Source organism: Nerophis lumbriciformis, linkage group LG21, assembly GCF_033978685.3.
Source record: "Nerophis lumbriciformis linkage group LG21, RoL_Nlum_v2.1, whole genome shotgun sequence".
NCBI classification, from domain to species: domain Eukaryota; kingdom Metazoa; phylum Chordata; class Actinopteri; order Syngnathiformes; family Syngnathidae; genus Nerophis; species Nerophis lumbriciformis.
Window position 1 is genome coordinate 43,365,258 of NC_084568.2, and position 17,397 is coordinate 43,382,654.

At 37.1% G+C, this 17,397-nt stretch overlaps 1 protein-coding gene across 1 annotated transcript in view; it reads right to left on the reverse strand.

Annotated features, from left to right (window-relative positions):
* Positions 1-17,397, reverse strand: part of fam135b (family with sequence similarity 135 member B) — a 295,578-nt gene that overhangs the window by 273,592 nt on the left and 4,589 nt on the right. Inside the window, exons 2-4 of the mRNA XM_072915616.1 lie at positions 11,436-11,510; positions 10,713-10,776; positions 8,561-9,090 (exon numbers count right to left, since the gene is read on the reverse strand). The gene's annotated coding sequence lies outside the window, so the exon portion shown is untranslated. The remainder of the gene's footprint in view (positions 1-8,560; positions 9,091-10,712; positions 10,777-11,435; positions 11,511-17,397) is intronic.

Sequence of the window (17,397 nt, forward strand, 5' to 3'; positions counted from 1 at the left end):
CGATCAGCTGCTGTTGACGGTCCCTGACACAAGGCTGAAGCTTAGAGGTGACAGAGCTTTCGCCGTTGCTGCTCCCAAGCTCTGGAACGACCTACCCCTGAGTGTTAGACAAGCCTCCTCTCTTCCTGTTTTTAAATCTCTCTTAAAAACATACTTTTATTCCATGGCTTGGTGATATCCATCCTGCAATGGCGCTCCATAATACACCTGCTGTGAACCTGTTTTTATTTATTCTATTTTTATTTATTTATTTTTTATCGTGTTATGTTTGTGTTGTGTTGTGTTTGCTCGGTACTCGTTTTATCTTTTAACCTGTCCATTGTACAGCACTTTGGCTACCCCTGTGGTCAATTTTAAATGTGCTTTATAAATAAAGTTGATTTGATTTGATTTGATTTATTGATTCATTTACACAATTGTTGTCCTCCCCTTTAGCTCAGACCTACTTACTGTTCCTGTTTACAGCGCTAAGCTTTCTGGGTAATATAAACATTCTCTTCCTCGTTGACATGAACCGTATTAGGCCGAAAATGCCTAATAAAGAAGGAAAAAAACATATATAAGTCGCACTGGAGTATAAGTCACATTTTTTGGGGAAATGTATTTGATAAAAGCCAACAGCAAGAATAGACATTTGAAAGGCAATTTAAAATAAATAAAGAATAGTGAACAACAGGCTGAATAAGTGTACGTTATATGAGGCATAAATAACCAACTGGTATGTTAACGTAACATATTATGGTAAGAGTCATTCAAATAACTATAACATATAGAACATGCTATACAATCTGTCACTCCTAATCGCTAAATCCCATGAAATCTTATACGTCTAGTCTCTTACGTGAATGAGATCAATAATATTATAATGTGTTCATCATTTCACACATAAGTCGCTCCTGAGTATAAGGCGCACCCCCGGCCAAACTACATAAAAAAAAATTGCGACTTATAGCCTGAAAAATACGGTAAATATACACAAATATATTTGACAATTATTTATTTTGGGTAAGACAATTATGAACATATTTTCATTTGCAATGCTGACCGAGCAAGGAGGTAGCATTTACATGTTAGAGTTGTTGAAGCGTGATGATAATCTCTCAACAGTTCACAAATGCTCTTAACGTGCGGTGGTAAATGTGTTGGAACATAAATGAAGGTTTAAGATGGACTAACACATTTTAAGTGTAAAACATACACGGAGAATGTCTGCAACATGCGGACAAATAAAGAAGCCTTTGGTGGTGATTCTTACTGTAATCATAATTATTAATATCATTAGTTATAATGAATTAAAACAGTTCAATAATTTGACATTGAGTTTTGAGTATGTACTATTACTGCCATCGAGTGTGTACTTTTAAGTCTGTGTGCTATAAAACAAGTACCGTATTTTCCGCACTATTAGCCGCACCTAAAAACCACAAATTTACTCAAAAGCTGACAGTGCGGCTTATAACCCGGTGCGCTTTATATATGGATTAATATTAAGATTCATTTTCATAAAGTTTCGGTCTCGCAACTACGGTAAACAGCCGCCATCTTTTTTCCCCGTAGAAGAGGAAGTGCTTCTTCTTCTACGCAAGCAACCGCCAAGGTAAGCACCCGCCCCCATAGAACCGGTAGAAGAAGAAGAAGCGCGCGGATATTACGTTTCATTTCCTTTGTGTGTTTACATCTGTAAAGACCACAAAATGGCTCCTACTAAGCGACAGGTTTCCGGTTCATGAAAAGACGCAATCTCTCCATCCGCACACGGACTACTATTTCACAGCAACTGCCTAAAGACTTTCAAGAAAAGCTGGCTACTTTCCGTGCATATTGTAAAAACAAGATAGCTGAAAAAAAGATCCGGCCAGAGAACATTATCAACATGGACGAGGTTCCACTGACTTTTGATATTCCTGTGAACCGCACTGTGGATACAACGGGAGCACGTACGGTGAATATTCGCACCACAGGGAATGAGAAGTCATCCTTCACTGTGGTTCTAGCTTGCCATGCTAATGGCCAGAAACTTCCACCCATGGTGATATTCAAAAGGAAGACCTTGCCAAAAGAGACCTTTCCAGCCGGCGTCATCATAAAAGCTAACTCGAAGGGATGGATGGATGAAGAAAAGATGAGCGAGTGGTTAAGGTAAGTTTACGCGAAGAGGCCGGGTGGCTTTTTTCACGCAGCTCCGTCCATGTTGATATACGACTCCATGCGCGCCCACATCACGCTGGTTTTTAATATATTATTAAAGTTTGACTGACTTATCCGACTGTTTTTTTGACATTCCTTTAGCGCAGTTAGATGCGGCTTATAACACGGGGCGGCTTATAGGTGGACAAAGTTTTGAAATATGCCGTTCATTGAAGGCGCGGCTTTTAACCCAGGACGGCTTATGGTGCGGAAAATACGGTAAAACATCAATATAGTAATTGTTTTCCAAATACTGTTGCACACCCGTTCTTTTTAGAGTTAAGGTTACAGGAGACATTTAAAACATTGATAACAAATTCATGAAATAAGTTGATTTCAATCAATTCAAAACATTGCAACGTTGTAAAGTGCAACATTTTAGGCGGCAACAATCAGAACACACTGTGGAGGGACTGTGCAGAACGTGATTATCATATGATACAGTCTTTGCAGCACACCAATGAGTCAAAGTGGAAATGTACTGAGCACAATTGCGCTGACTCTGCATTTTTCTTCTGACGTACACTTGCCAAAGAAAAGAAGCTTGGTATCCGGGCAGACAAAGACCATGTTTGTGTCCTTTTTCAACAATCATTTGACTGATGAGCAGATTAAACCTTGTGTCTTCCCCCAAAACTAGCCATCTTTCCACTCTGCACATTACATAACACACACGTCATCCGGCTTTATTATTAGACCTGGCCTGACAATGTATCAATAAGTTCATTATGCGCCCACGCTGACAATAACGCCACTGCCATTTATACTGGACATATTTAGACTTGTTTGACGCCATGACTGCATGACAAAACATCTGTCAGTATCTTCTGATATTTGGGCCATAAATCATATGCAAATATGAAAAGTATCACTTCACAGACAAGACAGATGTGGGTATCCAATGGACACATATTGCAATATAAGATGCAATACATAAAGATAAATATATACATATAAACACTGTCATTTTGTAATAAAGTGGATTTGTATTTGTTTAGTGGGTGACTTTTAGTTGCAAATAACCATATTTTTCGGATTTAGGTCGCTCCAGAGTATAAATAGCACCTTCCGAAAATGCATAATAAAGAAGGAAAAAAACATGTATAAGTCGCACTGGAGTATAAGTCGCATTTTTGGGGGAAATGTATTTGATAAAAGCCAACAGCAAGAATAGACATTTGAAAGGCAATTTAAAATAAATGAAGAATAGTGAACAACAGGCTGAATAAGTGTACGTTATATGAGGCATAAATAACCAACTGGTATGTTAACGTAACATATTATGGTAAGAGTCATTCAAATAACTATAACATATAGAACATGCTATACAATCTGTCACTCCTAATCGCTAAATCCCATGAAATCTTATACGTCTAGTCTCTTACGTGAATGACATCAATAATACTATTTGATATTTTACGCTAATGTGTTAATCATTTCACACATAAGTCGCTCCAGAGTATAAGTCGCAAACTATGAAAAAAACTGCGATTTATAATCTGAAAAATACGGTAGCTTGCTCAAGATAGATATCAGTGATGATGATGCCTAATAATGTTCCCTTGAGACAATATCATAATAAAAACAATTTAAATTTTAACAGTAAATATTTTTTTTAAATATTGATGCACAAAATGCAAAATATTAGGAATGTGAATAAGCATTGTCCTCTGCAGTGGACATTTATTTTGTCAGAAAGGAAAACCCCGAAGGGAATAAGCGGTAGAAAATGGATGGATGGATGAATGGAAAACAAATAACTCTCTCATGCAAAATACAAATGTCCACTGCAATGCTCACCCAGCAAGGAGGCAACATTTACATGTTAGAGATGTTGAAGTGTGATTATAAGTGTGAGGATATACAGTAGTTTGAAAGACAAATACTTGAGCTAAACTATGCAATATCATACTTTGCAAATGCAGTATTTATACAGAGCTTGCAAAGTGTACCTGAGGAAGTGTCCAGAACTTGTGGTCAAGGCTGGAACCACACCAGATTTACTGAGGTCACCACAAGTTAAGCACTTACTGTAAAGAGTACTTGCTCAAAGTTTTCAAAGTAAAATATATAACAATAACACCACCGGCTTGCTTACGTTACCATTAGCGGCTTAACAGATCATCATTTTTGGAAGAAAAAAAAAAGTCTCTATTTTTTTTTTACAATGGCTAATTTATATTGAATGAAAATGAGCTGTTGGCTTGAGGAATGAGTCTGTCACTCACGATGTGTCGTACACACTTAGGCAGCGTGTGCACGTACACACAAACAATGCAAAAGAAGTAACTAACATGTTGTTGTTATGACAGATTACCGTATTTATCGGATTATAAATCGCAGTTTTTTTCACAGTTTGGCAGGAGGTGCGATTTATACTCAGGAGCGACTTATGTGTGAAATTATTAACACATTAGCGTAAAATATCAAATAATACTATTTATCTCATTCACGTAAGAGACGAGGCGAATGTCAGCAATCGTCACACACACGTCAACCAATAAACATTCGGCGGGGAGCGGGTCATGGCAGAAGTGCAATGTGCGTCATGGCAGAAGTGCATTGTGGGTCATGGGATGCTACCTGCTATTACGTCCGTAGCTATAAAAACGGATCATTTCAACATTGGCGGTAACTTATAAAAACTGAGAAAGGCTGAACTAAAATGGCAGCGAAAAGGAAATCATATCCTGCAGATTACAAGCTGGACGTAGTGAAATATGCAGCGGCGCATACCTTTGGAGTTGGCAGAGTTGTTTAGAAGCGACACCGAGGAAGAAGATTTCATGGGATTTAGCGATTAGGAGTGACAGATTGTATAGCATGTTCTATATGTTATAGTTATTTGAATGACTCTTACCATAATATGTTACGTTAACATACCAGTTGGTTATTTATGCCTCATATAACGTACACTTATTCAGCCTGTTGTTCACTATTCTTCATTTATTTTAAATGGCCTTTCAAATGTCTATTCTTGGTGTTAGTTTTTATCAAATACATTTCCCCCCAAAAATGCGACTTATACTCCAGTGCGACTTATATATGTTTTTTTCCTTCTTTGTTATGCATTTTCGGCCGGTGCGACTTATACTCCGGAGCGATTTATAATCCGAAAAATACAGTATACATTAAAATGGCTAATTTATATTGAATGAACATGAGCTGTTTGCTTGAAGAATGTGGTATTTTTTTATTATTTTTTTTGTCATAAAGAAATACAATCATGTGTGCTTACAGACTGTATCTCTGCAGACTGTATTGATATATATTGATATATAATGTATATATTGTGTTTTTTATGTTGATTTAATAAAATAATAACATTTAAAAAAATAAAGTGGTTGGGGACTACTGTACTAGAAGTTTAAGATCTCACCGTGGTTGCTACATTTCATTTGACACAGCACTAGTATGCCTAATTAATCATCACTAAACTTAACAAAAAAAGTGAAGCCATATGAATTCCGTGCTAACGTAACCACAGAATTAGCAAATAAAACGAAATCCGCTGTTGAACAAAGAATATCAGGGAATAAATGAAATGCTGTCATTGTGAGAAGAAACATTTGTTTGGGAACATAATGTGTCCGGCACCGCTCATTCATCCCCCAAACATGTCCAAAACTAAACAATGTGGAGACGACCACTTGAAACAGCGACTCAACAAAGAAGCTCAAGCTGGCAAGAACAACACATCTCATATGCTTGTGTTGTTGTGAACGACAACATGGGTCTAAGATCAATGTACAAACAATCACACACACACACACACACAACACATCTCATCTGCTTGTGTTGTTGTGAACGACAACATGGGTCTAAGATCAATGTACAAACAATCATACACACACACACAACACATCTCATCTGCTTGTGTTGTAGTGAACGACATCATGGGTCTAAGATCAATGTACAAACAATCATACACACACACACACAACACATCTCATCTGCTTGTGTTGTTGTGAACGACAACATGGGTCTAAGATCAATGTACAAACAATCATACATACACAACACATCTCATCTGCTTGTGTTGTAGTGAACGACATCATGGGTCTAAGATCAATGTACAAACAATAATACACACACAACACATCTCATCTGCTTGTGTTGTTGTGAACGACAACATGGGTCTAAGATCAATGTACAAACAATCATACACACACAACAAATCTCATCTGCTTGTGTTGTAGTGAACGACATCATGGGTCTAAGATCAATGTACAAACAATCATACACACACACACACACAACACATCTCATCTGCTTGTGTGGTTGTGAACGACAACATGGGTCTAAGATCAATGTACAAACAATCATACACACACAACACATCTCATCTGCTTGTGTTGTAGTGAACGACATCATGCGTCTAAGATCAATGCACAAACAATCATACACACACACACACAACACATCTCATCTGCTTGTGTTGTAGTGAACGACATCATGGGTCTAAGATCAATGTACAAACAATCATACACACACACACAACACATCTCATCTGCTTGTGTGGTTGTGAACGACAACATGGGTCTAAGATCAATGTACAAACAATCATACACACATAACACATCTCATCTGCTTGTGTTGTTGCGAACGACATCATGGGTCTAAGATCAATGTACAAACAATCATACTCATACACACACACACACACACACACACACACACACACACACACACAACACATCTCATCTGCTTGTGTGGTTGTGAACGACAACATGGGTCTAAGATCAATGTATAAACAATCATACACACACAACACATCTCATCTGCTTGTGTTGTAGTGAACGACATCATGCGTCTAAGATCAATGCACAAACAATCATACACACACACACAACACATCTCATCTGCTTGTGTTGTAGTGAACGACAACATGGGTCTAAGATCAATGTACAAACAATCATACACACACAACACATCTCATCTACTTGTGTTGTAGTGAACGACATCATGGGTCTAAGATCAATGTACAAACAATCATACACACACACACACACACACACACAACACATCTCATCTGCTTGTGTGGTTGTGAACGACATCATGGGTCTAAGATCAATGTACAAACAATCATACACACACACACACAACACATCTCATCTGCTTGTGTTGTTGTGAACGACATCATGGGTCTAAGATCAATGTACAAAGAGGACAGCAGTCACAACTTGAGAGGCTTCCTTTTTTTTTTTTTAACCGTCTCAAATCGTCTCTTTACTGGTCAAACTCAGAACAACAGCACACTACCTCTGTCACAACAACAGCTTCGAGCGCAACATTCGGTCTGACTGCGCTAACAAGATAAAGGTTTCTAGAAAGTACTTTACACAATCATAATGTACCTTCTTACATTTACACAATCATACTTTGACTTCAAATACTGGTCAAAATTGTCCAAAGATGTATTGCACCAATAAATGTGAGGATTAGTTTTTCAATGTTATTAATGACACAAAAAGCACACGCTCTATGGTGGTAAAGTAAGTGCAAAAGGTAAAAAAAGGAGTCCAAAACAAAACCGAAAAACTGACTTTTATGAGTTTTTTTTCAAAGTGCTTTAGTTATTTTAATTCATTTTATATCATATTATCGTTTTACTTGCTGTGGTTTATTTGTTACTATTTATAGCCCTTCTTTTGAATATATTTCAAGTTGAGTTTTGGTGGCACATTAAACACTCATGTTATCAAATTAGTGAATAATCATGTTATTAATCGTGATTTCAAAATCAATCAAAGTAATGGTGACTATTATTTTTGCCTTAATCGTCCACCAGGCTGAGCAGCAATTCAAACAAAACTTTAAAGAGGCCATTAAGGTGCAGATCTGGATAAAGATTGCTAAAGCATACTACACCAATACACAACTTCATCAATGGATTTAATCAAGGCATGAAGGTTTCCTGATCCAAATGAGATTTGGGTGCCATTCTGCAATTACGCTAAACTACTTAGCCAAGTCCCTAATGTACCAAGACTAGCTTAGATTTCAGTGCCTCTGGGGTCTTTTGCCCCACTTTTGTCAATGAAATGAATCATCTTTTGCATGACTTTTACAGAAACGCAGGCATGTATGCGCTGAATATGTACAATTAGCATCACTCTACAGCCATGGTTGTTCTCGGTGGAGGTCTCCGCTCCACAATTTCACTTCCTGTTCACGCAACAGAAAGAAAGATGGCTAAAGTTGGACATATTCAACATGCTTGAATGCTATCAGCTTGTACTGAAAACATCCTCTGCAATCATTGTCTGTAATAAGAGCATCGTTTGCAGCCTTGTCTCTTCTGTACACTCACACACACACACATACACACACACACAACAGGCACCACCAATGCAAAGTCCGACATCCTTACCTCCCTTAGCAGTGATCCAGGAAGTGAGATGATCGAGTGAGTAGATGCAGATGGATGCGCTCCTGTGCAATGTTTATATGTCCGCTTGCACTGTCGCCGCCACTGCTGCTGCTGCTGCTGCTGTTGCCATGGTTATTCATCCAGACCCTGCTTGTACTGCAGTCCCCCCACTTTCCTTCTCTGGCGCGTGCTTTATCGCTCTTCATCAATCCATCCCAGAGGAAAAGGACGAGGAGGGGGGTATGTTAAATTTGGGCGTTTAATCCGCCTTTGTCCTCCAGCGTCCAGTTCATGCAGAGAGAGAGCAGTGCGAGGCTGCAGTATTAATAGTGAAGCGTGCAGACATGGTGTGTGTGTGTGTGTGTGTGTGTGTGTGTGTGTGTGTGTGTGTGTGTGTGTGTGTGTGTGTCCTGCTGCTGCACTGTCCGCTGGTCCAGCAGCCAACCAGCCGGCTGACATCAGGGCCGGCCCACTAAAACTGAAGCGAGCCTTCAGTCCAAGGAATTATTATGCAAACAAATAATGCCCACCTGGAAAATATCAACATTTATAAACAGCAGGTATTTACCACCACAAACTGAGTTCAATAAAGTTCCACACTCTAGTTTTAGCACCAGCCATGAGGCAATACTAAAAGTCACTTTCAATGGGATGTAATCAAAAAGAGGTCAGTATGGAAAGTATGTTCTTAAAAACCTGTGACGCACAACCTTAGATCTTTTTTTTAGCTTCCATCTCCACCTTCCTCTAAAAAAGCCAAAGTCAATTGCAGCTTTTCTCCCATGGCATCCTGCCATAAGCTCACAGCACTTTTGATTAAGGAAGGAGCCGCATAGATTTTTTTTTCTCTTCTGTTTCTCACAGAAACTTGGCACCATTTTCTGAAGGGTTAGACCACAATGTCGCCACTTCCATTTTATACAGAAGTATGAGAGTGGTAGACGATAACACTGCCCCTACTCCTCGTATATTTTCTAAATTATTATATAATAAAATGTATTTAATATTATTTTTGAATTCCATTCATCATTTAACGATTTATTCATAATAGTTATATTATTTAAAACTATAAAAAAAAATGTAAACATATTTATACAACAAATGTTATTTATTTTGCTATTCTTTTATAATATACACATTTTCTTTTGTGTATATATATATATAAATGTAATTATATATTTAAATGCAAATATATATATATATATATATATATATATATATATATATATATATATATATATATATACACACACACACACATACATATAAACACACACAGGTATATTATATTAATTAATTACATTTTTTATTAAAATAAATTGTAATGATATATTAATATTTTATGCATAATTTACCAAATTACTTGTATGGTTTTATTATTTAAAAGATCACAATCTATTTTATGAAATTAAAACACACTGTATACATAAATGGACTGCATTGTGAAAATAGTGTATAATGATGAATTCATTTTAGCTCTATAAATACTAAACTGCATGGATTTGGTGGCCGAACTTTCATTTTCACATCTATCTATCCATTTTCTTCCGCTAGTCTGAAGTAGGGTCGCGGGTGCAGCAGCCTAAGCAGAGAAGCCCAGGCTTCCCTCCCTCCACCTACTTCGTCAAGCTCTTCCTGGGGCATCCCGAGATGTTCCCAGGCCAGCTGGGAGACATAGTCTCTCCAACATGTCCTGGGTCTTCCCCATGGTCTCCTCCTGGTCATTCTGACCAATTCACTGAACTACCTCATTGGGCTCCTCTCTCATTTCTACATCAAAAAGTGAGTTTGTTATTAAAACTGTCACAATGGAGTGTTTTTCTTTGTTTCTACCTGGGCTAGCTTGTTTCTAGCATCATGTTGTAATGTTGGAAGGTGTTAAAAAAACGTTCAATTGCTTAACATCTACGCTCAAACATTGAGACGCATACAAAAAACTGATAGACTAAAAAAATATTCCAATGTGAAGTAATTTGTGTTGATATGAGAGCCTACAAATGGTCCAATGGTGACACAAATATACAACATTCATATTTTCACCTGAAAGTTGAATACTCATGAGGTGGAATAATGGGAACATGAATTTAAACTTTTTTTGTTATCGTCAAACAAGCAACATTTAGACACAAAAGGGTTCCTATGTCCTACTTACCATAGAACGACTGAAGAGCATCCTAGTCCTAAATCCTGTAGGTGGCAGTCGTGCAGCTTTTAAACTGTCAGGCAAAGAAGTAAATGTTTCAGGCATGTGTGGATGTAGAATGCTAAAAACAATGCTACTTCCATATCGTAACATCCAGTGAATAAGTCTTGACATCCAGCTGGACTACAGCTCAAGGGTGGAGCTGTTTGTGTCTCTGGGTCATGAGTGTGCGAGTCATGGGGCCTTGTGAAAAAAAACTCAGGTTTTTCTTCTGCCTTCTGGAACTGCCACTGATTTTAGTCTAATACAAATGATCCAAGTCTGCTGGAATCTAGACAGTCTCAAAGTACTTTTTGTAACATTGTCTTGTGTGACTGTAGCTTTAATGCTAATGAGCTGTGTTAGTCCACGCCCATCTGTAACAGATTGTGCATGTAATCCACTTTCTACAAATACACTAGGGATGGAACAGTTTATAAAAAATGGGATCTGACACGGTTCAGAGTGTGTGTTGTTTGGATCATGTTTTTTCTTTGTGTGTGTTAATAATCAGTTTGGAGCAGAAGGCTGTTTGATTTCCACATTAATAGAACGACGGACTGATTCACGGAAATGACCGATAAAAAGGGATTCTGTTATAAAAAAAAAAGGGAAATTGCCGTAATGTGAGTCAACCTGGAGGAGAAAGAAGTTGTGGTGAGGACATGTGCACCTCTAACACTTTTCACTCACCTTGATGGAGCCGTGTCAGCACTTCAGCCGGCCTGCACCCTTCTTGGGCGTCTGCCCCCGGGACTCAACTCAGACCTCAAACAAGTGGGAGAAAAAAGAACAGAACTCATCTCTTATTCCAAAGAGCCAATCACTTCCCAAATTACTTTTACTGTTCGTGTCAAGAGATTTTTATTTTACAAATTTTTCTCAACACGATTTTCGGTACGATTCGATTCTCAGAATATATTATTTGGTATACCGTATTTTTCGGACTATAAGTCGCAGTTTTTTTCATTGTTTGGCCGACTTATACTCAGGAGCGACTTATGTGTGAAATGATGAACACATTATAATATTATTGATCTCATTCACGTAAGAGACTAGACGTATAAGATTTCATGGGATTTAGCGATTAGGAGTGACAGATTGTTTGGTAAACGTATAGCATGTTCTATATGTTATAGTTGTTTGAATGACTCTTACCATAATATGTTACGTTAACATACCAGTTGGTTATTTATGCCTCATATAACGTACACTTATTCAGCCTGTTCTTCACTATTCTTTATGTATTTTAAATTGCCTTTCGAATGTCTATTCTTGCTGTTGGTTTTTAGCAAATACATTTCCCCAAAAAATGCGACTTATATGTTTTTTTCCTTCTTTTTTATGCATTTTCGGCCGGTGCGACTTATACTCCGAAAAATACGGTACACTTTATAATAAAACCTTTTTTCAAACAGTTTGCATGTTACAAAAGTTCCTCTTGGTTGCTGACGTGTGACATATACATGCAGAGACTACGTTTTATTGCATTTCTATAGGAATAAACGGTAAAGGTGGATTATTTGGACATATGGTATTCTGGGGTGATAAAAGAACAATGTACACCAAACCAAACGGGCAACCCTCATAGAATCCCAAATGTGGATTTTGTGAACTATCCCAGCCCTAACCCATACCTGCCAACTTTTGAAATCAGAAAAACCTAGTAGCCAGGGTCCAGGGGCCGCAGGCCCCGGTAGGTCCAGGACAAAGTCCTGGTGGGGGGTTCCTTCGCCCCCCGACGCAAAATGATTATTAGCATTCAGACAGGTGAAAATGTTGCTAAAACCATCACTTTTCTATCAGTCACAGTGACTTTTCAAAACAAAAATATTACAGCAAAAATCATATGGGTTGATTGACATGTTTATTCTGTAAGCTAACTTCAATAGTTTGAAATTATTTTGACAGTTAATGCCAGTTATCCTGTCAACCTTTCACAAGACTTCAATTTGTTAATTGAAAGTATAAACAGTATAAACACTTTTTACAGTAAACAAATGGTAAAACAGTACTAAACAATTCCATTAAAAAAAAAATTGGTGTCATTATTAACTTTCTGTCCAAGCTTGTATAATCTACTGCCTTGTTCAATTGTAAAAAATATTCTGTGCCTAAAATTCACATTTCTATCACAATTATCATACTGTAAACATGGTAAGCTAACTTCATTAAAATGAATAGTCCTGTCAATAGCATGGAATTACAATTCAAATGTAGTTTTTTTTGTAAGTCTTTCAAAAGAATTCAAAATATGAAAAATTAATGAAAATTAATTGAAGCCATCAGACACTTGAAAAGTGGCACATCACATCTCTAATGTAATCATTTGAACTTTTCAACAGAAATAGCACTGCAAAAATATTAAGGACATACTTCTGTATTTTGGTAGTTATGCTGTCAACATTTAACAAGATTTCTTCAACTTGGACTTGAAAGCATAAATAGTATAAACACTTTTAACAGTATAACAGTACTAAACAATTCCAATAGATAACATTGGTGTCATTACCTTTTGTGGCTAAAATCCAAATTTATTCTATCAGATTGATCATACTGCAAAAATGATATGGTAACTTTATGATAAGTTTACTTCATTAAAATGTAATACAATAGCATCATAAATAAAACTTCGGCATTTATCACATCCAAAGAATCTGTTTGGGCGACGAAAAACGTTGAAAGTTTTCCACTTGTATCGCTAGCAACGGCATTAGACTTGTGTTTTTTTGTCCCAACGTGGTCTTTTACATCGCTAATTCCTCCGTGTCCGATCGAAAAATCTTGTCTGCACAAGGTGCAATTCGCGCAGTTTTCACCCTTTTTGGAACGGATAATTATTCCCGGATAGGCTTTTGAATATTCTTCACGGAATGACTGCAGTTTTCTTTTCGGTTTAAGACTCGTTTGCGATTTTTCTCCGGCTGATTCCATGATCGTTCGCTCGTTTGGAAACAATGGCAACAGGTGCCTCGTGCTTGGCAGCGGTGCTATAAATAGCCTCGCGCATGGCATTCGGAATGGCTCGATAGGAAGTTACGGGAAGCAGTGTCGATTGTCATTACGCGATTTCGTGAATAAAACTTTAAAAAAAAATTTTTTTTTTTTAATTAATGAAAAACCGTATTTTTTATCACTGCAACCGTAACCCGGAATAGGTTGATGAAAACCGTACTAATTACGGGAAAACCGGAGTAGTTGGCAGGTATGCTAATATACACTGTAACTCTGCACCTATATCCCATTCAACAAGTGTTAGCAACATTAGCATACAATGCTAACAGTCACATTTTAACAGCAACATCATGCTAAGTCATCTTATTTGCCAAATAAAAACAAAATGATCAAACGAACAGCTGTCACTGACTGATTAAAAATGATGATGTGTAGCAAAGCCTTCTTATTCACCAACTTGCGGGCCTAGCTAGGGGTGTGTCAAAGTCAGTTCAAGTCCATAAAAATGAATGACGTCATAAACTTGGAACTTCAAAAGCGACATTTTCCTCTCAAAAGCATGGGAGATTTGAGGTGTTTGGTGCTCATCTATAACACCATTTGAAATGTGCAAACTTGTGTTATTGTTGCGGTTGTAGCAGCGTACAACTACAAAACTTTGTTCTATGCAGAGGTGGGTAGAGTAGCCAGAAATTGTACTCAAGTAAGAGTACTGTTACTTTAGAGATTTATTACTCAAGTAAAAGTAAGGAGTAGTCACCCAAATATTTACTTGAGTAAAAGTAAAAAGTATGTTGTGAAAAAACTACTCAAGTACTGAGTAACTGATGAGTAACATACACACTCATATCATATATATATATATATATATATATATATATATATATACTGTATATATATATATATATATATATATATATATATATATATATATACATAGATACATGTACATTGATATATACAGTATATCATTTATATGTATTTATTTTGCTGTTTTTGTTTACATGTTAAAGGTGTTTTAATGAATATACATGCATGTTTAACACATATAGATTCCTTTCTTTCATGAAGACTAGAATATAAGTTGGTGTATTACCTGATTCTGATGACTTGCATTGATTGTAATCAGACAGTAGTGATGATAACGTCCACGTTTTCAAATGGAGGAGAAGAAAAGTTCCTCCTTTCTGTCTAATACCACATGAAAGTTTCCAGCTTCCATATTCGTTTTTATATACTTTACAAGAAATATATTGGCGTCAAACTCCGTAGCTTGCTAGCTTGTTTGCGCTGGCTTTCGGAGACTCTTGTTTTGAAAGCGCAGGCGCGATGGAGCGGCACTTTTATTGTGTAGACAGGAACTGTGCAGTCAGTCTTTAGGCTTTTGACGGGATGTACGGTTGAAATAAAAAAGTATCTTTTTTCCTTCACACTTTTGATTGATTGATTGGAACTTTTATTATTAGATTGCACAGTACAGTACACATTCCGTACAATTGACCACTAAATGGTAACACCCCAATAAGTTTTTCAACTTGTTTAAGTCAGGTCATGTGACCACCTGGCTCTGTTTGATTGGTCCAACGTCACCAGTGACTGCATCTGATTGGTGGAACGAAGTGAAACGTCACCAGTAAGGCAGGCACTTTGAAGGTCTGTCTGACAGACCAAAACAAACAAAGCGTGCATTAACAGATCGATAAAAATTAGTAGCGAGTAGCGAGCTGAATGTAGATAAAAGTAGCGGAGTAAAAGTAGCGTTCCTTCTCTATAAATACACTTAAGTAAAAGTAAAAGTATGTTGCATTAAAACTACTCTTAGAAGTACAATTTATCCCAAAAGTTACTCAAGTAGATGTAACGGAGTAAATGTAGCGCGTTACTACCCACCTCTGATTCTACGCCCTGGCATCCGTCAGAGGTGCTCATTATTCGCCCGGACAGTTTTTAAAAAAACAAATCAGAACAGCCTTTTCCTGTGAAGCAGGTGTTGCAACCCGAAATACGCTTTTAAAGGGTAAAATGGCATTCGCTTAGACATTTTATAGCGACTACAACTCCTACTCGTCTTTTTTTTGGGTTGGCGCTATCCTGTAATTCCGCTGATGTTCTCTGCAAGGCATGTGTCAACATCAAGCATTCTTCAGACAATCTGATGCACAGAGCGGCCTTATGGGGCTGGTTATTACAAGAATTACACACAAGGCGCACATGTCATTAGGGGGCACCCGAGAGAAGCCCTGCTTTACACACATGGGCCCCTGCGGCTCCAGCAGCTTTTTAAGTGTTGCTAATAAAATGCTGACACCACCTCCACAAAAACTCTTGTCCAATGAGAGGCCATTAAGCAAACTTTTATTTGGCCTTAGAAAATGCTTGAACATGCTCCTCGCCCTCACTCCTCAACATGCACAGGTAAAGGGAGGGGATTGTACATTTGACTTTTTACTCCAGCATCAGTCTCCATCACAGTGAAACATGGCCGCCCTCTCTTCTGCTTTGACCAGGTAAATAACCTCATCACTTGGCTGTATTATGACCCAAAACTTTGTTTTGTTTTTTGTACATTGTTGCAACTTAAAAACGCCTGAATTGGCGGCAGCTTTTTCAGGAATCTGCGGCAAAAGTTGCAATGTTTTGATGTTTATTTCTTTAAGGGTGCACAAAAAAAATCGATTCACATGCAAATCGTGATTCTTATTCATTCTGATTTTAAATAGATTCATCATTTTCTAAAATTTATTTAAAAAATACAATAAAATAAATGTTAGTTTTTAGTTCAAATTGAGTTTTTAGGCCATCTCCATTTAAAATAACTTTTATAATCTGTAATGAAAAAGTTTCATTATAGTCATACCAAATAAATTGCGAGAATCGGTTTGCATGGAAAATCAAGTTGAATCGAGATTAAATTCTAAATTAAATCAGATCCAATTGTCATATGCCCTAAGATTCACACCATTGAATCAATGTGTGATTATATAAATGTATCAAATGTTTAAAGTCTTCTTTGTTCTTTAACCTTGACCTCAAAAAGCACATGATTTAAACAAATACTGTATTGATGTTTTACTTGTTTTATAGCACACAAACTGAAATGTAACCACCATATGGCAGATAAAAGCCCATACTTATTGTCAAATGACTGTACTGTTTTAATTCATTATAACTAGTTATAATTACAGCTAAATGTTTATGTATTACATTATCCAGAAGGCTTAGCGCTCTCGACAGGAACAGGAAGTAGCTCTGAGCTACGTGAGAGGACAACCATTGTGAAATTTGAACAATAAATAGCAGATCCAGATCTTTATGCTTTAATATTCAATCTCACATCAAAATATTGATACTTTAGTTAATTGAAATCATGAACATTAATAATACGATGTAAAGTTTCTAAATCGTTGTGATCTTGTCTAAATAAAATGAGATTGGTGGGAAGTGGGAACTACTTTTTCTTCCGCCGAGTTAGGTATGTCATGCACATTGTGCTGTGTTCATTTATTCAGTCCATTTGTTTAAGAAAATGATTGGCAATTAAAATGATCACTCGGTATTATAAAATAGCAAGTGTATGTCTAATTTTAGAGACTACATAGAGAATTAGATCTAAATAACATTCAGTGCAGAAAAAGGCCATCATTTGTTTCACTCTGTGATTTTATATCATATAAAGATGATTCCCCAAGAGCAGCAACAC